At 37.6% G+C, this 23,491-nt stretch overlaps 1 long non-coding RNA gene across 1 annotated transcript in view; it reads left to right on the top strand.

Moving 5' to 3' along the window:
- The first annotated feature begins 18,506 nt into the window (after window positions 1-18,506).
- Window positions 18,507-23,491, top strand: part of LOC135575925 (uncharacterized) — a 48,427-nt gene continuing 43,442 nt past the window's right edge. Inside the window, exon 1 of the long non-coding RNA XR_010467377.1 lies at window positions 18,507-18,565. This is a non-coding gene — a long non-coding RNA (uncharacterized LOC135575925). The remainder of the gene's footprint in view (window positions 18,566-23,491) is intronic.

Here is a 23,491-nt window from a genome sequence, read left to right as displayed (position 1 = left end):
AAGCTTGGAGGAGACAGATGTGCTTGGGAAAAAAAAGGGTAAATGCAATTTCTGGAGTAGAGCGAAGCCCTGGACTCTTTAAAGAAGAGCAAAACAATCAAGAAGGAGACTTTGGGGAGCAAAGAGAGTAATCACACCTTGGAAGGAAAAAGAGAAAGAAACTGGGAAGTGGGCCTGAAAGAGGAGAACAGGGGAGAGTTGAGAAATGAAGTTTTGGGAGAAGAGATAGGGCTTTGCTAGAATGGAGTTAGGCAAAAATTATTGCTAGAGGCTCCAACTCTCTGAAATGTCAGCCAAGGTGGCTGTCTGTAAATCTCTGGATTTATTTATTTGTCTTGCCACAATATATAAAGGAATTTACTTAGTTAGTGAAACACATTTTTATTGCATTCTGCAGAGTCTATTCTCCCTTCAGCGTCCATGCTAATGGGAAATTGTTGAATAAATCGATGGGAGAACAGATGTCTCCAAGTAGTTTTCCATTGACAATTTTTTCTTGTTATTTAGAATTTTTAAGAATATGCAAACTTTTGAAAAAGTTCATATAGAATGTGCCTACTTCATGTAAGCCAGAAACATAGAATTTCAAACATAATTGTGAAATATAGAGGGCTGATAAACGGCTAGATGATATAACCCTGAATCACTTAATCACTAACATGGTCAGACTGTCAGTAATGTTACTCCAACAGAAAGTGCTCCCCTACGTGAAAAACAATTGTACACTGTGTTCCCAAAGACTATCTTGGACAGTGAATTAAGCAGTCTGAGTGATTAATGGATTTGGCGAATGCTGGAATAGATTAATCAGTCTTTGATTATAGTGGGTTCAGAGAAGTAAAGAAGTTCTGCAAAGAAAAAAAAGAGAGTTCTGCTAACAGTATAGTTCTTCTGTTGAAAGCTATAATGTTTTGCAGAATTTGTCCACTTATGCATGTTTAATCAGATATTTCACATTAGGAAAAGAGTCTGCTTCCTTTGCTCATAACAATCAGTATCTCACCCTTCAGGTGGGATACTTGAAAGCAGCAGAAGGCCTTGTGAAGTGATGTATTGTCCTTTATATAAAGATGAGGAGGAAAGAATGTGTTTAAAAACTTTCATTATTTTCCTCTTTTTTTTTTTTCCCCACTGTATATCAGCACTTTGATTTGAAAAGATTCCTCCCTTGTTTAATCTGATTGTTGGCTTACCTCACCATGCTGCAGCCTGAGCTAAGCCAAAACAACTTAAAGCCCAATGAATCTGCATTATCTCATCTATTAATACCCACATTTTTTCATGGGTTTCATAATTAACTAACTACATAAGAATGTTGTTTATACCTGCTGGCAAATTTATAGCTTATATATTCTGAAGATGAAAAACGAGGAAAGCAAAATGTCTTCACAGCAACGACCAAAATATGGTTTTTCTTCTAATGTGATGTGACAAGCATTGTTACATTTTGGACAGGGTGTCCTAGTTTCAGGTAGGATAGAGTTAATTTTTTTTTCTAGTAGCTGGCATAGTGCTGGGTTTTGTATTTAATATGAGAAAAATGCATATAATACACTGATGAAAGGGTAGTCAAGGACTTTTCAGCTTTCTGTGCTCTGCCAGGTGCACAAGAAGCTAGGAGGGAGCAAAGCCAGGACAACTGACCCAAACTGACCAGAGGGGTATTCCTTATCATATGATGTCATGCTCAGTAGATAAACTGGAGTTGCCCAGAGGGCAAATACCACTGCTTGGGAAACATATGGGCTATTGGTGTCGTGGGTGGTGATCAATTGCATTGTGCATCACTTATTTTGTATATTCTATCGTTATTATTGTTATTAATATTATGTCTTCTTTTGTTGCCCTATTGAACTGTTTTTATCTCAACTCATGAGATCTTTTTTTCACCTTGTTTCAATTCTCTCCACTATCCCACTTGCTGGGAAGGGAGTGTGTGAGCAGCTGCATGGTCCTAGTTGCCAGCTGTGTTTAAACACAGGGATATTAGGAACCAAAGATTGTTTTACTTAGGAAACACACCTTGTTTAGGATTCATCTTAACCATGTTGTCTCATTCTATTCTGTTCAGTAAAAATATACATATATCTGGATATACAATGCTCTTTCTTCCCTTAAGTGTTACACTGGCTCACACATAACAGCATAAGAAGGAGATGGGTTACACAGCTTCTTTTAGTTTAATGTGATGTGGGTAGAGAGGAAAAACCTTACCCAAAAACTGAGAGAAGATTCTATGCTATGTTTTTGAGTGGAGTAAATGACAGACTTAGATGCATTAGATGCAGGAATTGTCAGGTTACATGTGTTGAACCAGCTGCCATGAATGAGTGACTTCTGGCATCTTGGGAGAAGCCTGCCGGTTTCTGTTACATGGAGCTAAAACCTCCATATCAAAAAGAGGGAAACCTTGTTTGGAGTCCAGTTAAATGCTGACTATTGCAAAGGGTGCTTGTCTTTAGCAGGAACCACAACCCAGGATGAACTGAGTCCTGAACTGTTAATTTAAATGTTGGCTGTGGGAAATATTTTTTTCATTATTTTGACTAGTCTCAGGAAAGATAGATACAGTCCTTGTTTTGAATTTCAGCACCTCGGGGTACCCATCTCAAAACCAGACCCAGAAACTTACTCATGGTGTGCATGAGAGTAATTGATGCTCAAGAGAGGCATGTATCACAAGACTTGCCTTGTAATTGACCTCTGGGAGACTTCATCCACAGCCTCCCATAGGGATCTGAGTGAATACTAGACCCCCTACAGGTCAGACAGTTCTGCCAACTTGCATCAAGTTTACATTAAAACAAGAAAGGAAAAATAAATTCTCAAACCTTTCAAATGGAGAAACATTTTTTGAATTAAGATTTATTACTTGGTTTCATAATCTGTTACTTGACAGCGGTTGGCTATACAAAGTGTGGAGTCTATTGGATTAGTTTATATAACAGATGGTTCTGTTTTCAAATTTACTCCAAATGTTCAGATGCTTTAGTAAATTAGTATTTCCCATCTGATAATACCCCATAGGCTCAGCTTTCATCTTTTGTCTTTCAACAAAAAGAGTTAATAAAGACTGCTGGGAATCATTGACACTTGATTTAAAATTGACAGACTGGAGAGTGACAGGACGAGGGTAAAATTCCTAAGCAATAGAAATAAGAGTATTGTATTGAGGTTTAAGCTGAAATCACAATGTATGCAGTGTTGCAGTTTACTTCTCAAAATAATTTTATGGGAAGATCTCAAAATCTGTTTCATGTATTAGGCAGGTATGTATGTTTCTTGCAATATCCAAAAGTTCTGCTTGTGTAAAATCCAATCTTGAAATTGCATAAAGAAAACAAGACCAGGGCACTAAATTCATTAAGCCTCATGAAAGCTCTATAAAATGGGTGAGATTATCAGTCTAGTAACAATCCCCTAACACAATGTATTAATTGTAACAACATTATGTGGTTTTGAATCATTGAAATAAAAAAAAATAAAATCCAAGACTGCTTCTAAAGAAATGCAGGTAGCACACTGTGTTGTCTGTTTCTGACTCAGTAGACAGATAGATATGTTCTGTATCTCTGTGTTAACCTTATATTAACCTCTCTCCCTCTCTTTCTCCCTCTCTTTCTCCCTCTCTTTCTCCCTCTCTTTCTCCCTCTCTTTCTCCCTCTCTTTCTCCCTCTCTTTCTCCCTCTCTTTCTCCCTCTCTTTCTCCCTCTCTTTCTCCCTCTCTTTCTCCCTCTCTTACTCCCTCTCTTACTCCCTCTCTTTCTCCCTCTCTTTCTCCCTCTCTTTCTCCCTCTCTTTCTCCCTCTCTCTCTTTTCCTTCTTCCCTCTCCCTTCTTTCCTTTCCTTCCTTTTTCTTTCCTTTCATCATCATCTGTTAAAAAAACCTTACAAAAGGATATTAAGAAAACAGGAACTACTAACAGTGAAGCTGCTTTTTCAACATAAATTTGTTCTCTGAACGTATATGTGATATGATACCAGTTTCAATTACATAGAACTTTTAATTAGACAGCCACATCCCACTTTTCCTGCAGAACTCCAACCTCGTTAATGGCTGTGACAAATGATGCTTACTGGAGATTGGTCTTTATTCAGTAGTTCTTCAGTCTCATTTTTCAACATGTGACTCTATGCATTATTTATCATGTGCCATCCAAACCCTGTCCTGAATATAGAACTTTTACTCTGTGCAGAAAGATTTCTATTGAGTTCTTGCATTAGTTACAATAGATTAATTCAAAAGGAATATGTGATTTTAGAAGGGATTCCAGAACCCTAGATTTATGTGACCAGACTCCATATGATGTAAAAGGATAGTAAAGACGTTTCAGAGGACTATGCAGATTGACTATCCAGTTGAGTAGACTGGTGGCCAGGGATGACATGTAGAGGATTATTGAAAACAAAAGTGCTGTTTGAGTCTTTCCATTGTGGAAACTTAAGAACATTACTCAAGGCTACAGGAAGGCACACCCTTGCACCTCAGACAAAAGTCCTATCCCTCATCCTTGGTGAGGAATATAGGTTCTTGCTTGCAGCAAAGAGCAGGGAACATTGTTATTTCCAAATCTGAATGCAGGAGAAGGCAACAAAGGAGTTGGTCGTGACGTTGGTGATGACGTTGGTGATGCAATAGTTTACTAGTTAAGCACTTGACATGTTAGAAATCCAGTTTTAGTTAATTTCCATGTCTCTCTGACAGAGGAATCAAATAGGTACTCAACAGCCATCCCACTGTGCAAAAAATCTTTCAGATGTCACTTGATCAGGCGAGGAAGAGGACAAGGTAAACTGTAATTCCTTAATTTAAGGGTTAGAACATGCTGTTGATAACGAGGGAGGAAACAATGAGCAGCTGCTGGCTAAGACAGGGAATACCTATTTTGCCTTTTTCCTCATAAGGAATCCTTTAAAAATAAGAAAAACCTACAATGGAGTGCAAGGCTTTCTAATAGAAACTTGCTGTTGCCTGGAGCCTAACAACTTGTTCAGTTGCATCGTCCTTTCATGTTGTGTCACAGTTTCAAAAGGAACCAGTGTTTCTACCCTCCCTTCCTCACATTCCCCAAAAGTCAGTTGTGTGGATGCTGTGACTACGTTTCACCTCAGAAGGGGGAAATTGAGTCTGTACCTCCTACATCCCTGAGAAATGCCATACTGACTAGACTGTTACCTAAAAGAAGGCACCACCTTTGTGGCCAGTTAGGTTTTAACAAAAATCAGTGGGACTAAGCCTTTTAATAGGCATAGATGGGGGTTTCTAGATTCAAATCAGTATAAGAAAAGCATGTATGTTGAAATAAGCCCTATTTACAGTGACATACCTGTAGGTAGTTAGGGTCTGGCGGCCGGAAGATCTTGCGCTGTACGGAAAGGTAGTAGCCCCTCCCTAGACAGGTAGGAGTGTGTGATGTAAGCAAACGGAAGTGACGTTGTAAACTCAAGGTATATAAACCTGTGTTACCTGCCAATAAACGCTATTTGCCGTCCACCACATTGGTGTCTGTGAGCTGATGGACCGAGCAACCTGAGTGTGGTCGCTGTGCTGTTCCTGAACCAGGTCGCTGCTGCCTCGCAGAAGGCAACACATACCTCTCTGTGAATAAGCAGAAGCAAAATTTTAGATAGTCATTACACTGTGAGGTAACAGAGACTCTTAAGGAGATGAGATGTTTCTAAGATTGTGTGAAAATGGAAACGGGTGTTAGAGGATATCAGAATTAGAAGTAGGCTCTGGCTGAAATTCACAAGAATACTGTCATTATTTTAGTCTTTTCAATCTGTCCATAACACTTTAAAAATATTAATTATTTTATTTTAGTGACAGTCCTGTTCAGTAGAAACTACTATAATCACAGAACTGTGACAGACTATATCTAAAACAGTGAAAGAGCATAAAGTGGCCAGTCTGGCATAGGTGAGTCAGCATTGTAAGAACAGTCTAAGAGAAGAGTAGAGCTCAACTTGAGACCTTTTTAGTTTCACTGACCTCAGTTACAGAAGTAAGAGCTCAGCTCGCTTGGTGTGTGGTTTCACATTGCACAACAAATGAAAAGCAACCACCTTGTCCACTGCAGAAAATTTCAGGTTATTTGACTCTCCCAGCACCACCTAAGAGCTGCAACAGCAGCTGGGACAGAATCCATTTACCCAGAGAAGCTTTAACTTCTCTAGCCTTGAGGACATTCCTCTGCCTTATGCATGTTCCAGTCTCAATGTTATGCTTGATGGCAAGACTGGCAGCTCTCCTAGTTCATCAGACAGCCTTGAGCACCATGCACTAAATAAGGCCTGACTTTTTCACTTAGAAGAACTGGACTGTCATGGACTTTGATTGTATCTACATATATGTATGCATGAGAGAGGTGCCTCACAACTTCAGAAAGCAGTTTACACTGCAGTGACAACACAGCGACAAAAATTACACTAAAACCACTGAAATTTCAATCCTGTGAAATATTGTGGATCCTCACGTGTGTCATCAGTGAGTCTGGGTTCTTGAAGTGTGTAACACAGCTATTTAGCACTTGAGCAAAGTAATTTGCAGTAGCAGAAGTCTTTTATCTTCCACTAGGGGGGAATGGATACACATACTTTGCTTGGTTAGTTTAAGAAATCTTTGCTAGCTCATGAAGAAATTATGAGGCCTGGGGCTAGTAGGTTAACTGGTTTTATAAGGTAAAGATTAAGAAACTCGTAGTCTAAATAGAGGAACACACCCCAAGAATGGTACCTAGTTTCCTTTTATCCATCTCTGGATCTATGAGATCTTTGGGATATGCTCAGGTCAAACTTTTTTCTGCAACTAAGAGGGGAAAAATATTGAAAAAGTAGGACTTCAAGAAAAACACCAAGTGTTACAAGATGCACAGTAAAAGTGTCTGAGTAGGTGAAATTTAGTAACATATTTGATGATTGAAAGCAGGGTCATCAGTTCAAAAGTGTTGAGCAGCCTCCACTGTAGACATCAGTTCCTGTGCTACACACAATGGCTCAAAGCCTCCTGATGCTACTTTTACTCCATCTGCTACGGGCAACAGCAGCTTACCTCACAAAATGTCCCAGTGGTTTCTACATTAAATTACTGGGAAGCAAACGTGACAGGACACTTAGTAAAAAAAAATTTAAAAGTTCCTAAATCTCTAATGATGTGAAGATTCTAGTCCTGAGATCTTTGATTGCCAAAGTTGGGACAGCTTTCGAGTTTGAGTCTCAGCCAGTCCCTCGGATCTTTGATGTGCTGAGGGCCTTCAGCTCCTTAGCAGCCTTGGCTATGGATGTTCTTCTGGTTGTTTAAACTCATGCCTCCATTATTGCTCTCAATTTATATTTTCCCTACCCCTGTTCATTCTTCTATTAATGCCAGTTCTCCTCCCTTTCTCTCCCTCATGGCAATGATTTTCATTCACTGTGGGCCTTTCCGGTTCCCACTGAAGTAATCAAGTGCTTTGCCATTGACTTCTGTGGGAACGAGTTCTGGCCTTTCCTATTCTTTCTCTCTCTTCACCCACCCACAGCTGTCATCTATCTATTCTCATGCTGCTTCTCTAGGTTTTTGAATTCTCTGTCCAATATTGTAAACTTCATGATTTTTAATATTTCTCTGGCCTCCTTATGAACTGTAATCTGAACCTTTTGCTATTTAACCTCCCTAATGTTTCACACACCCATTCCCTTGTCCCTCTTTGTTTCTTTTCCAGCTTTAGGCTTTCCTATTTTAACCTCTCTGACTGAAACAGGAAACAGAAAAATAAACTGAAGTACTAAGAACTTCATACAGTAGCTGGGTGAGGTGATGGTTTGGATTCATCAAAGGGTATTCGTTTTTCAAATTTTAATAGCCTAGATAGGAATCTTGTTCATTATTCATCTGTGTTAGAATTGTAATGAAAAGCTGCAGTGGGAAAAATTAAACTTCTAGACAGATGATTCATAAATAAAGAAGCATTTCATAAATATCAAATTATGCCGCTATCTTAGCATGTGCAGGTTCTCTGTCATTACAGAAATGTGATAATTATCTCTGATTATTCATTATAATTTAAGAATAGATAATGAGTAGAAAATGTATGCATGAAGGAGAGAAATACCTGTAGTCCTGAGGTTCTACCTTTTCTCTTTTATTTGTGAGTTTTAGGGGAGTTTGGAGTATTAATTTAGCAGTCATTTCAGCAGAGAAAATTAATATGTGGTATCTCTGTTCAACAATACCTTTAAATGTATGTTTCACCAACAGCTGAATAGTACTTCTTTCTCTTTGAACGGTATTCTGTTCCCACTGGTGTTTTTCATGAAAACTTATTTTGTTATATTTTTTTTCAAAATGCATTTTATGAGCAAAATTAAATAATTATATTTCCCAGTTTTCTTTTGTATTCCAGAAAATAATCAATTCATGGCCCAAATAAGTTAATGATGGGGGTCAATAATAAGAAATTCTCGCACTGTTTCATGTCAAAGTAACTCCTTTTTACCCGAGGGATGACTTAGTGGAAAGAGAACTGAGATAACTGACCAAGATGCAGCCATTCTGTGAAATTTCAGCTGTAAAGGATTCCAGCCATAGTGGTGATTATTGACATGTAGTACCCGTGATAAGTATTCGACAGACATCCCTTCACTTTTTTGATAAAAAGAAGTTAACTGCTCATGGAATGCTATTTGGTGAATAAGATATTTCTATCACCAACTACCTAATCTGGGTTAGAACTATGGCCAGATTTAAGAAATATATGGACATGTAGTAAGACCATGGGTAGTAATGAAAATCCATTTCAACAGAGAAGAACTTGTTAGGATTCCAGGAAGTATCATGTGAGACTTAAAGAGAAAGTAAAGGAATAAGAGAAAAGCACGGTGTAGGGGAAATTTATTTTCATACATGAAGAGGTAACAGAATGTGTTAACATATCTGCAGTAGCTCAGCAGAGCTAGCACAAGTAGCACAGGTGACAAAGTAGAAAGAAGAAAGAAAATGGGAGGCACATGACTCCCAGCCTTGGATGTTCTAGAAAATCAGGTTAGAGGAGACTTCAGGAAGCACATATCATTTTGGAGGTGCTCTGAATGGCAGATGAAACATGAAGCAGCCTTGTGATTGCTCGTTTCAGAGTCATGCTGTGATTAGGCATAAAGAAATTTTTTAGTGGAACTGAGACATGAATTAAAGAAGGTTGAGGAAAAAATGCATTTTAGAGCAGTATTCACTTCCTCAACACGTTTCACCACCCCAAATCATTCTTGACAGAATAATTCCATTTACCTCTTTTGCACTGATTACACTTTTATTTTGTAGCAAAAATTGTTATTGCTTGCCCATATCACATCTAAGCTGTAATGAGATCTTTTACCATTTAATTAAGGTTGGTACAGAACAACAGGGTGCAAGTCTTATGCTGCAAGATACCGTATGCATATAGATTTTATGTGGTATTTTATAATCACATAGAAAACTAAGGTTATTCATCATTAAACTACTTGGGAAGTAAACAGAGAGATCAAGAGATTCTTGCCAGCAAAGTACTGTAACAATTATGTGTTACAAAGGTGTTACAGTAAGGTCCATTTTGTGAACTGAAGAACAGTTTCAACTGTGTGTCATTGGCATGTATCATATTCCTGTATCATATTTGTGTGTCACTATAGCAGTAGACTCATCCTTATATTGTGCTAATGTTCATATTTTGTGTCTGTAGAAGTGTGCTCAGTTATTTTATAATTCTGAGTCATGTGATAAAATCCAGTCAACACTCTTTTGTGGATTTAAATGCAAATCAAGTAGTTCTAGCAATTAATTTTTATTAATCACAAAGTACTCTAAACTTTCTCAGAGTCTGATCTTTTCATCCTAAGCTTATTTGATCTTCATCCAAGTAGCCAGCATGATTCAGTATTCTCCCAGGATATAATATTATAGTTTGCAAAGTGATTGTTAAATGCATTAATAATTTCAATGGGATCATTAATAACATCTCTTGTCAGTGACCTAGCTTGGATAATAACTTTCTTGTGACTTGCATAAAGTAGATTTTTTTCTGAGGGGAGGGATATTCTTTTCCAGAGGACATAGTTTTTATAAGCTGGAATAGCTTTTAAAAGCTGAAATAGCTTCTAACTGTGGTATGTCTTGATGTTTATGTATTAATTTATAAGAAAATGTGATAATTATTTAATCAACCACTCCTCTGTAGTTGACCTGATTGCTTAACCTAACAATGCTACCAGTATTTGCTGTAAACAACAGTAATTATACATATTTTTCATGATAATGTCATGTTGTTACAGACTAATTTAAGGCAACAAGTGTCTATTGACACAAGTTTCATAAGTCTATTAAAAGAGTATGACAGAGAGAACTCTTCTGTACTGAAAATTAATTTGGCAGAATTTCAGTTTATAAGAGCAGTGTATCATTATTAGTATTTTCATGTCAGGATAGTCATGTGATTGCAAAGGATAATTCTCTTGCTGTTGGCATGCCATTAAGAACCCAAAAATGCACTGTAACTTGGAGAGAGACGTTAATCAACTTTATCTCCTTATTTGCCCCTGCAAGTTTGACGGAATGCAATCTTGGACCATTCATCTTGCGGATCACCATATCCTTCTGCAATGACAGTAAGCTTTCTCTGTGTATGTCTGTGTTCTCTGTATTGCTTTCTCCTGCTTTCCACATGGAGAATAAAGTATGGCTACTTGTTGGCCCTGCAAAGAGACTGCCACTGTTCAAGCAAGGATCATGCTTCTTTCTGTTTTATCTGCCTTAGCATGATGTGTAGCAATGGAGCCAATGACCAAAGTGACATCCTTTATCAAATAAAGTTGGTTAAGAACAAAAATTCAGTGGGGGAAACAACAATATAGCCAGCTAAAACAATCAGAAGGAAATCCCTGCCAAACATTGACATAACTCATTTGCAACCAGCTCTGTAAGTAGTTGCATCTGTGCATTACTTTGTGTGAGAAAGCCAGTTTTCACTGGGGTTGAATGATGAGAAAGTCTTAAGGTAGATCTCCTTCTACCTGTTCTCCACTGAAACATATTCTGGTTACAATTTTCTGCTGTCTCCATCCGTGTGAAACAGCCAGTGTTGTATAGCTGATAAGCAAGAATTAATATATTCATCAACGATTTGGACGGGGGAATAGAGTGTAGTATCAGCAAGTTTGCTGATGACACCAAGCTGAGGGGAGTGGATGACGTGCCAGAAGGCTGTGCTGCCATCCAGCGGGACCTGGACAGGCTGCAGAGCTGGGCAGGGAAAAATTTAATGAAATATAACAAGGGCAAGTGTAGAGTCTTGCATCTGGGTAGGAACAACCCCAGGTTCCAGTAGAATTTGGGGAATGACCTATTAGAGAGCATTGTAGGGGAGAGGGACCTGGTGGACAGCAGGATGACCACGAGCCAGCACTGTGCCCTTGTGGCCAAGAAGGCCAATGGCATCCTGGGCTGTATTAGAAAGGGGGTGGTTAGTAGGTCAAGACAGGTTCTCCTTCCCCTCTACTCTGCCCTGGTGAGACCACTCTTGCAATATTGTGTCCACTTCTGGGCTCCTCAGTTCAAGAAGGACAGGGAACTGCTGAGAGAGTCCAGCGCAGGGCAACAAAGATGATTAAGGGAGTGGAGCATCTCCCTTATGAGGAAAGGCTGAGGGAGCTGGGTCTCTTTAGCTTGGAGAAGAGGAGACTGAGGGGTGACCTCATTAATGTTTACAGATATATAAAGGGTGAGTGTCACGAGGATGGAGCCAGGCTCTTCTCGGTGACAACCAACGATAGGACAAGGGGTAATGGGTTCACAATGGAACACAAAAGGTTCCACTTAAATTTGAGAAGAAACTTCTTCTCAGTGAGGGTGCCAGAACACTGGAACAGGCTGCCCAGGGGGGTTGTTGAGTCTCCTACTCTGGAGACATTCAAAACCTGCCTGGACACCTTCCTGTGTGACCTCATCTAGATGTTCCTGCTCCAGCAGGGGGATTGGACTAGATGATCTTTTGAGGTCCCTTCCAATCCCTAACATTCTGTGATTCTGTGAATCTGTGATTCTGAAATATATATTATCAGCAGCAGTCCCACCTTTGATTCTTTTTTGGATATACATTGAAAGGGCAGAATGGGGTCCATAGCAGTAGACTTCTGTGTTTACTGTGTCTTGTGTTCTTTGGACAGCAAATGAAGCAGCTACATTAACAGGAATCTGATTATATGTGCAGGACCATTCATTTCACTGCATGTCTTCTGTCTTTCTAGACCTACAAATCCTAATAACATTTTTCAGATGCATATTGTTACTATTGGACTTTTGGGGGGTTATCCTAAACTTGGAGCTATTATTCTTCAGGCTGTTCCTTTGGTCAAGTTAGAGTCACCCGTAAGAATCTCCATCTTCAGTCAGCAATGCGTGGGTGTAACTGAGCTGGTTGTAACAGCTGGGGAATGCAGGCATTTGTACAATGACTGTGTCATTGTATGCGTTGGCATAAGCATCACTCTAGGAACTTTGCCCTATTGCGCTTAGCCTCTTCCCTTACCTTTCCCAGAAGGAAAAAAAAAATTAAAAAATCCACCATTGGCTAGTGTGGTGGTTACTTTACTCTTCTGAAACATTCTAGTGAAGCAAGGCCTAAAGACAACAGGAAAGTCCACAGATTGCTACAGGCAGAATTTTCCAATGAACTTCAGCTAGGATAATGATTAGTAGAAGGGAAAGGAGGGTATTGAACCCAGCCTTGTGTTATGCAGTCCCTGTAGGAGTTTCTGGTGAAGAAGATACTAAACAAGATCCTAATTATTCATTGTGTAATAGCTTCAATCTTGTGAAGTCCTGTGTCCCATAACTTTAATCCTTCTTTGTGTGCACACAAACTGGATAAGTACTTATCTCCTCTCTTCAGATGAGAGGCTGCAACTTAAGTTGTTAGCATTACAGAATCACAGAAATTAAAGATGGAAAAATTTTATTAGATCATCTACAGTAGTTCATCATCTTGCCAATACAAGCATTTTACTATAGAACAATAACTCCTTGCCCAAAGCCGCAGAGAGAATCAGTGACAGAGCCAGGACTAAAGCTCAAGGAGTTCCTGGCTCCATGTCTTCTACTCAGGCGGCAAGAGCATACTGCAGAAAAGCTCGATTGTCCAAACATTAACAAAAAACAGCAGGGATGATTTGATTAATTCAGTTCCATTGCTAAAAGGCCTGTAGTTGTTTTGATTAGCCCTTGGGCACTCATCAGGCTTAGAGGGGTGTGTGTGGCAAATTTCCTTTTACCATTATGTTATCTAGAAGATCTTGAAGTGATATGTGTTCTTGACAAATGTGCAATCAAAACACTACTTAAAGCAAACCCTTATGAATATCTGGATCAGCATCTTTATGGCAAACAGGTCAAACTTAATCCTGTGCACTCTTAAAGGCAGGGGCTGTGTTTTCAATATGTCCATACAGTACCTTACTGGACACTTCAAACTGTGATATGAAATAGTAATAATTAGTATTTATTTACTAGAGATGAAAGCTAAAGTTATTTTTGAGGTGTAACTTTGTTTGTTCATAAGCAGCTGCACAATAATAGCTCTATATGCTTAGACCACAGTGTTATTTGTGATTATCAGTTGTTCTATATCCCATATATATTTGGAAGGATGAGTGTTGGATATGTTTATTATTGTTATTATTATTGCATAGTACTCAGTACGTATGTTTCTATAAACACTCACATAGTGTCTATAGAAAGAACACTTAAAAAGTCAATATTCACTGCACAGCTCAGTTTTAGCTTCAACATCAACATTTTCATACACAGGTTTCTACAATAAAAGCATTATTCCTGGGACTAGAAACACTGCCAAGTATTAAAGTTTTCAGATGTGTCTCATTATAAAATCATGTTTTCAGTAGCTAAACTTTAACTATTTAAGGAAACTTTTCAGTGACATGTTTCTACCTCAGATAGGTTTTTTTTTTGAGCAAATTTTACTCTGAATAGTCCGGTTACTTCTAGGAAACCAAGGAAAAAAAAGTAACTATTTTAGTGAGAAGATTTGAACCTTTGTGTTTTGGAACAGTGCTATAAAATTTGTCAAAATGTGATCTTTATGTTGGATGTCTGTTATCATCCTGTTTTCAATAAAAATATTGGGACATTACGAGTTGTTCTGACAGCAGTTTTTCTTCTCTTAACTTTTTCCAACTTAAAAATGAGTCTTTCCACTGATATGATTTTGTTTACTCTTGAACACCAAGGTTTTTACCTCTTCAGTGCTCTTTTGGTCCTTCTCCAGTTGTCAGATGAGTTTTCAGACACCAAGAAATGGCACTCAGTGTTGAGTTTTACATCACATTTTAGCAGGAGTCTGAGAATGAGTGGTTGCACACTGCGGCAATGCAGAAGATTAGAATTAGCTCTCTGCATGTAGCTAAGGTTCTGCTTTCACAATCACTTGAAGATGATCTAAATAGATGCTTCTGGCAAAAGTGGTCACCTCCCCTATCACCAGACAATGATGGCATATTTCTGCTTCTTGACTTTTAGAGAACTAATCCAGATAAAGGCTACTAACTTTTTGACTGAATCAGTTTGCTGACACTATGGTCATGCAGATACTAGCACAGGAGTGGGAGTAAGACTATTTGCCTATGACAGGGACAGGGAACACTGGTTCATGTAGTCAGCAGCTGAAATTATCTTAAACTACTGGTTACTAACAGTCATGTCCTCCTCATCTTTCCATTGACTACATATAATCTTTGAATTCAGTCAACAGCCAGTTAGTATAGACATCAGTTGGTAAGACACAGCTGGTAAACGTCAACAACTTTTGAATATGCCACTAGCAAGCCTTATCTGCTACTTGAACGTTATTAGGGTAGTCATAATGATTTTTTTTTTAATGTCTGTACTTCCTTTATTGAGTTACAGACCACCTGATTTGCACATAAAATTTAGGCATGAAGGATAGAATTCATTTTACTTAACTTTAATCATTAATGAAATGTTAATGGGAATTCTAGATTGGGACTTGTTTCAATAATCTGTCTTTAAAGGGATTAATTATGTTTTAGAAATGCTTACTTTGCTCTATTTAGTAAATAAAAAATTAATGCTCTGTAGATGAGTAGTTACGTGACAACATATACATTGTTATATGAGATGGAGCCAATCAAAAAGCCTAAGCATCTAACCTCATAAACTCAAGGACTTAGGCAAGGAGATTTGTTCAAAGACGTACTGGAATTGGTTTGAAAATTCATGATGTAGCTGGGAATAAATGGGGCTGAAGGTAAGAACAATTAACTATCGGCTCCTTTGTTCTTGTAAATGATAGTGGTCTGTGCCATGCAGCAAGTCATGTCAGCCCTACTCATCACTCGTGTGGGTATCAAAATAGTGCAACTTGATGGCTGGTAATTTCACACTTTGCTGTTTTAAAAACACAGGCATCTATTCAGAGTCAAGCACTGAAAAGTGAGAATTACCATTAAGTTCATCCCTAAAGGACCGTTGTCCATGGTACACTGTCCATGAGGTGGAGGCCTCAGGTGGGAGTTTACACTGTTCCTATTCAAGATCAGCATATGCCCCTGAATTTAAAGGTTGTACATGTAAAAAAAAACCCCAAACCAGACTAATCTGGAAGAAAGAAATCAGTAACCTCACCCAATATTTCAAGAGGAGGGAAAAACAAACAAGAACAAACATATACGTCAGTCAAACACGCTGTTGTACTACTGTATGAAAATAACTTGAAAGGATTTAAACAAGTAGAAGATATTTTTCAGGAAAAAAATATAATCTTTGCAAAATGTAAATAACTCTTTCTAAAAGCTTTATAAGTATTTCTATTTGTTTTTAAACGAAATCTGACCTGTAACTGTGTACAGAAATACTGTCATGCTTTATTCGGTGTTATGTATGATAGATAACTGAATCAGAGATCTATCTACATCATAAAAATTAGACAAGTTTTAAGTATTTGTTGAACTGAGGCCAAAGCAGTAATGTTAACATACAGTTCAATTAAATTATGTTTTAAATATAAAAAGCAGAAATATATATATTAACTGCAATTGAATAACATGTAAGAAACAAACAGCTAACTTTCCAGCCAGGCAATCATAACCCTTGGCACGTAACTAATAGAAATGTCAGTGAGATTTGAGCATGTTAGGTTAAGCAGTATGCACAGGAGCATGAGACATGAGAACAAGTTCAGTGCATGAGAACGGGGGATGGTCCCAATGAAAAGCACATCTGTGAGTATCATATACTGTGAATTCCCTGGCTCCAGTTGCAGATCATGCAATTGTTTCTAAATAGCTCTGAGATTCCTCCCTGTGTCAGTGCAAAGCATTGTTAAAATTTAATACTATGTCTGTGCTGCTCAGTTTTTTAGTTTTCTTGGCATGCTCCACTGAGGAAGAGGAATGCCTAGGGCTAAAAATGAATAACTTAATTAAAGTAGGACCTTCTATTATTGGGCCAAATTCTGAATCCTTCAACTGAGCAGAACTCCCACTAATTTGAGAGGAACTTTTGTTCAATTGACTGCCTAACTTGAATCATTGTCCTGTGTTAACCTCTGGTATAATAGCTTAGTTAGTCTCATTGCAAGATACACAGGGAAAGCCATCTTAATCCTGAGAAGCTGAGTCTGAAAATGGGTCAATAGCAGCCCTCTTCTGAAAGAGCTGTTATGTCCTAGCTTCAGCTTGAATGAATATTTTCAACTTCTGGTAATTTGGGGTAGCGAGCATTTGTTTTTGAATTAGTACTATTGCATGCTGGGAGAGCAAGAGTAAAATTATTGTTTTTCAGTAAAAACAAAGTTTTGTTGGAAATGACTTTCATTTTCTTCAAGATTATTGCTTTTGCTGATCCAGCTCACTACCTCATCTTCTCTGTAATTTTGGATGAGCAAGCTACTGGGAAATGTTGTTCTGCATTCGAGGATGGTTGCATTTCACTGATGGATAAAGCAGGGGTTTCTTCCTCCACTTATTCTTATGGCAGTCAGTAAACAATATGATCTGGAACACTTCTGAAACAAAGAAATAGTGCTGCAAGAAATATGGCTTTAAAGACTATTTTCTAAGGCTTCTAATCTGGCTGCATGCATTGTTACTTTGTTCTCAAAGCAAAAGTACCTTATAGGAGAACTATTATTAGCATTTTTATTGCTTAAGGAACTTATTATTAAAATAATGTAAAGGAGAAAAACAGTCAGCTCCTTGTCAAATGTCAGCTCTTGTGACAGTAAGGGTAAGATTTTCAGGAGTCCTCAAATTTACTTTGCAGTATGTCAGCTAGAAAAATTGTATTAACTTTGATTAACTTTGATGGAATTTAGACTAGAAAGAAAAAAAATAGGATCTTCAGATAAATGAGAAATTTCAAGTTGCACTGTCATCTGTTGGTCTCACATACTGACATTCATGGGAATCTTTCCATTCTGTTTTTCATTACATTGTAACAGGTTATCACGATCTTATTCTAAATCTTAATAATCTCAGTGTTAAGCTCCTCTTAATGGATTTAGAAAAAATGGTTTAAGAAATTTCTTTCTCATCAATGACTTAAGTGGTGAATGATTTCACCATGACACTTGTAAGTTAGTTGTTATTACCTTGATAATCCAAAAGATGGACCTTATTTTTATTCTCATTTTTTCAAGCCTCAATTTCTAGCTATTAGTTCTTGATATTTATGTTTTTTTTTAATTAAAACCACAACAAAAACACTATCATAATTCTTATTATCTAATCACTAATAAACTACCATCAGTTCACTTAGTTGTCTTCTCTTAGGTAAATTAACTAGACTGAGTGTTTCTACTCTGTTGTTCTAAGATTAATTTTCTACACCATGATTCATTCTTATTTTTCTTTCTTGAGCCCGACACAACTTTTTAGTGTCTGTTTGCTTGTTTGTTTAAGTGTAGACATCAGAATTACACACAGTATTCCAGTAACGGCCTCACCAGTGAGGATCACATGTAACAGTCGCTACAAATGCATTATTCAGATATTACTGCAATAGGGGCCAGATGGTACCTAGCTACCCTGACAGATATAAAAGCTGTAATAACATTCCATTACAACCTTTTCTTTGGTTTTGGTTCCTGTGATTCTATGCACTCACCATGTTCATTTTACTTTGAGTTTTGGTTGTTCCAAAACTGTAAAGTGAAACTCATCTCAGCCTACAGTTCTTCCATTTCTGCCCCCTCAATTTTGTGTTGCAACTATGCAAAAATGTGCATTTTTGTTATTTTTATTTAAACACTAAAATAGTTTGGCTCAACTGTGCTGAAAACTGGGTCATCACTTGGTCAGAGTAGTTGCAGCACTTTCAAGGAATATCATTTGTACTTAGGGCTTGTAATGAATTCTGAATTTAAAAAACTTTCAGGTCACAGGTGTGAACATTGTCCTGAGTTAAATGATTATGCTTTTTAATATTTCAGAATATGCTACTGTAAGTTAATTCCTGTTCATTTTCTTCTAGTGAGTTCCTGGTTTAAGCTAAAAGTCAAAATATTTTCATATTCAGAAGGTAAGTGGTAAACTGAATGTAGTTCATTTAAATTAAGTTTACTGAATGCACAAAATTACTCCATAGGGAATTAAACTGACGTCTGTTGCTCAGTAACATTTGTGATTGTGATTGTGATTTCCTCAAAACACTGCCTTATATAATTGAGTTCAGCATGGCCAGACTGAGAAATCACAACAAAGTCAGATTAGTTTAACGAGAAATCATGCATCAACAGAACAAGTTACAGCATGAAAGGATGTTTTCTGCTCCAAGCAAATATAAGCTCATCCATCATGAATGTTTGGGCACATGGTGGAATTATAGAAGCTTTTTTTCCAGTCTTGGTAGTTGAAATGATGTATCCTTTCAGCCAGTTGGTCATACATTAATAAAACGTAGCTTGAGTCTAAGCAAAAAGGTTATATTGACTCAGGTATGAAGACAAACATAAAATGTAGCAGAATTTCAACTGGTCCATGGTAACTTGATTGTCTGCAATGTGAATTGCTGTTAAAAAGTATCTTTCTTGTGGTATCTGTCTACAAGTATGAAACTTTTGGTAAGTGAACCCCAAGTCTTACATGGAATTTAACAGAGACTTCAAACCTTTTGGTGAAATAGTCTGGATTTCCAGCAAATATGGGGCAATTTATTCTTTGGAGGGGAACTGTGCAATCCTGCCCATTTCAGCTAATTTTTGCTTTTGATCTGATGTAAGGCTTTTTTTTTTTTTTAAAAAAAAAGTGAATCCAATGTATATCAGCTAGTTTTATTAAATGTCTTTTCTATGTTTTGAAATTAACATACAAATGTCAAAGAAGTATGAAGTATGGAGCTATTATTCATATCCTTAGGCATAGCTATTGCAAAGAAGCACAGAATCACAGGTTACTGTACTTTATGCAGAGCAATCAAGCTCACATCAAGAAACAGGGAGTTACTTAAAACTCGGCAAGTTATGAAATTCATTGTAAATTCAAGATTCATTCCAGCTCTCTGAGATGTTTGGGAACCTTAAAGTAACTCATGGACGGAATTTTTGGAAAGCATGAATCAATACCTGAATGAACATGAATCAGTCACCACATGATTCTGCTATGATGAAGTCACTAATATACTCATGTGAAATCTGGTGGAGGGGCTGATGGCACCAGGGTATCTAGTGGACCTAATCCAGCTGTTATTGACTTCCTTAAAAATAATGTTGAACATGAAACCAAGGCCCTGCATAATTATATTTTTTCTATATTATTGGGAGTTTGGAAAATTACAAGTTACCTGACTTAGCAATACTTATGCAAACATTTGTGTAGTGCCCTTAAGTCAGCAAAAAGGTATGTTTGTTTGTGTAAATACATCTCAGAATGTAATACATCTCATAGACATACTAACAAAGTACGTAGTATTTGCAGGGATGCAGGAATTACAAATAATACTTGTTACAATGACCCAAAGGTTGATCAAATCTAAGTGGAAATCTTGAAATTTTTTCTACTCATGATAGCCAACATACAAAAACTTTGAGTGTTCCAGGAAGTAGTCACTCTTCACTTTAGCAAGTGTATGACACAGGAAGTGCTAAATAAAACATGGGCATCTGTTTCTCTGTTTCTCTATCCTCACAACTTCAACGCAGACTGATGCAACTCATACTCTTCTTGGATATCAGAAGAAAATATCCTTCAATTCACTTCTGTAGCTAATTTTCTGCTTTTAGTTGCTTCTTGAGCTCATCTCTTAATCTGTTGCTTCTTCTTAAGTGTCTTTTTTGTTGAACCTTGTAACTTTCATCAAATGATCTCATGTTCTTCATTAGAGATTCATTGCTAGTTAACAACCTGCTTTGCTGCACTTGTGTTTTGCTCACTACCCTCAACACATTCAAATACCAGTCACTGTGATTACCTGCTTACTTAGTTCAGACCTGTATATGTGACACAAGTGACACTAATCCTATGACTCCCAGCAAATGTCTCCAACAGAAATTAGCTACCTGAAGTCCAGGAATGTGGATCACAAATTTATTCAGGTAAAGGGAGGCATGCACTCTATTATTACATTTAGTCCAGAGATCTGGTTTATTCATCATGTAATCTTCCACTTCATGAGAAGGCTTTGTCAGCTCCAGCTTAACTGGCAAACCCTACCCAGCACAGATGAATGCCAAATTTTGTGCTAGCCCTTGTAAACCAAAGCCATGATGTTTCATGTAGCTCTTTTCATATCTACTGTAATACCTAAACAAGATGGGGTGAGCTGAGGACAGAGTTGCAGCCCTAACTCTGAATTTCCTAGCTTTTGTGGGCTTAAGTCATACCCTTAATGTTATTTGAAAGTATTTTTTGTGGTTTAATATATACTATAACTTGTTCTTTTGTGACAACTGGATTTATACTGGCTTCATCTCTAATACCACTGGAAACTGGAATCAGGTCATAGTGTGAGCCTGTCTTCCAAATATTTTAAACAGAAAGTCACCATTCTGCACTACTTGCTCTTGTTCTCCAATAAAATTCAGTGTTCCGTATTAATTAGAATGATACCTCCTATGTCAATACCACATCCAACTTGTAGACTATTTGTCCTCCTGAATGTTAAAGGTGAAGAAATGAATAGAAATCTCTTTGTACTTTCACTCCTTTCTTTTTTGTTCATATGAAAAGACCTGGTTTTAATGAAAAAAATGGGTGTTTTTTTTACACCAGAAATCTTTTTCTTGTATTTTGATTTGATTTTCTTTGGCTGATTCCATAGTTGCTCTATTCTGTGCTTGAATATTTTAATGCTACAGGCTGTGTTCATGTTGACAAAAGCCTGTCTATCTCTACTTACAAGTACTGTCCAGTATACCTTCATAATAAAATAATAGGCCTTAGTAACACTAGATCATATAGCAAAATAAGTTTGTATTTACACACGAATCTTGACACAAATCCTGTGTTGAAATCCTATCTTCTAGCTACTGCTCAGATCACAGACCTGAACTCTATTGCTACAAGTCAAATCACTTCTAGCAGAATGCTCTTCCTCCCACATATGTACATGAGATTTTTGATTTTGTACAAAATTCATATTCTTTTCACACCAATCCTGTGTAGGATTGACTAACTGCAGAACAATATATGTATCAAAGCCATATGCTTCTTCCTTAAGGAGGAAGATGCTGGATCTTATCCTGTGTGGACAGAATCCAGTTTTCATGAGAACCAATGGACTGGAAACATCTGTGTGAGAAAATGAGAGGAACAGGGGACAGACAATTGGAGAAGAAAGGGAAGATCTTGAACAGTTGTTGGGTACTATTTGTATCGCTATACAAGCAGAGAACAAGAATTTCTCTGTTCTCTGTTGTCCCTGCTCATTGCAGGGGGTTGGACTTGATGACCTTTGAAGGTCCCTTCCAACGCAAACTATTCTATGACTCAAAGATACAAACACAAGATTCGCCCGAACACTATGTCATATACTGTTTTCCTCTCACTGAGTGATTTTACAGTTACTTCAATGCAACATGAGTGCGGGCTGTCACCACAACAGCAGTCTCGCTCTTCCAAGCCTTCTTGTTCTGCCACCTTCCCTTTACAGGCATTAGGGAGAGACTATTTATTCAGTTAAGTCAGCTCAGTGGACTGATCTGGCTGCAGATGAACTCTTTTTTGCTACGTTTTTCACTTTTTCCATGCCACTTGCATGAGTTGGACTAAAAAAGTATGGAACTTCACCCTCCGTGGATTTTTTTTTTGTTTGTGTCAGTGATCTGTTTACAGTGCAAGACCATAAACAGTTGAGGCTGTAATTTTACTTTAACAATGAATGAACTGTAGCGTTCTCATTCATACAGCGTTCATTCATTCAACTTGCATATAGTCACTGAGAGAAGCTGGATAAAAGGAAGTATTCCAGAGAGAGAGAGAGATCAGAACAGATCTTGAAGAGTTAATCTGCTCTCTGACCAAAAAGCTTTACCAAAGTGACTTTTGTAACCCAAAAGCTTTTGTTGTATATCCAGAAAGCCAATAAACATGGACTTATTTTTGGAAAGGCAACAGTTGTTGGCAAATTACTTGGTACCTTATGTTTTCGTGAACATGTAAGTCAGCATTTCAAAGAACATTGAGACAAGAGATTTTGGGAGCTGTGATTTTCAGACCTGTCCTCAAAAGATCTGGAAGACCTTACCACTATTCCAGCCACTGGCTAAAAGGGGTTGCTCAGAACACTGTGATATGTAAAGAAGAAGTTCCTTTTACACAGATTTGGGTCTCAGCTCTATACTGTCTGATTTAATTAAGGAGTACTTAAGAAAGCTTAATTTTTTCATCTGCCTTACAGTTTTTTTTCTCCATTGAAATAAACCAGTGTAAAAAAATCTCTTCCTTAGCTGTTTCATGTAGCTTTCATTTTGCAGAACATCTGTAATAAGGGGGAGAAACAATAGCTTCTTGCTCTTGAAAGTCAGAGTTGTGAAATACGATAGTAGGTATTTGGTAGATTAAGTGATAATTTTTTGCAATCGTATTGGACACCAGTTTTTCTCACCTATTCTGAGGTCTATGTACTTACCCCTTTTATCACTTCCCTGTACTTTTCTGACAATGCAAAGAAATCAAGCTGTTTTGTTCAACATAGGTGAATTCCAAATGCATATAAAGCTATCATAGTGAACCACAGTTAGCAGACCTATTTTTTTCACCTTTCGCCCATTTTGGTGGCTGACAGAAGTGTGCATGGGGCTCTGTCAACCCCAGATGGAGAAAACAGCTTCCTAATAACATTGGTGCAAGCTACATTAAAGTATTTGATCCATAAGGTTTTGCTGAGGACAGCAAATGATCACAAGACTCTAAATTTGCCCAATATAAGGCATCATTCCAGTAAAGGGGACATTTGCCCAGATCCTTAAAGTTGGAAGACCTCACCAAAATGACAGTGGTGATATTGTGG

Source organism: Columba livia, chromosome 1 (genome assembly GCF_036013475.1).
Source record: "Columba livia isolate bColLiv1 breed racing homer chromosome 1, bColLiv1.pat.W.v2, whole genome shotgun sequence".
In the NCBI taxonomy this organism is placed as follows: Eukaryota; Metazoa; Chordata; class Aves; order Columbiformes; family Columbidae; genus Columba; species Columba livia.
The sequence above is the reverse complement of the archived record's forward strand: the minus strand, read 5'-3'. Positions and strand labels throughout refer to the sequence as shown.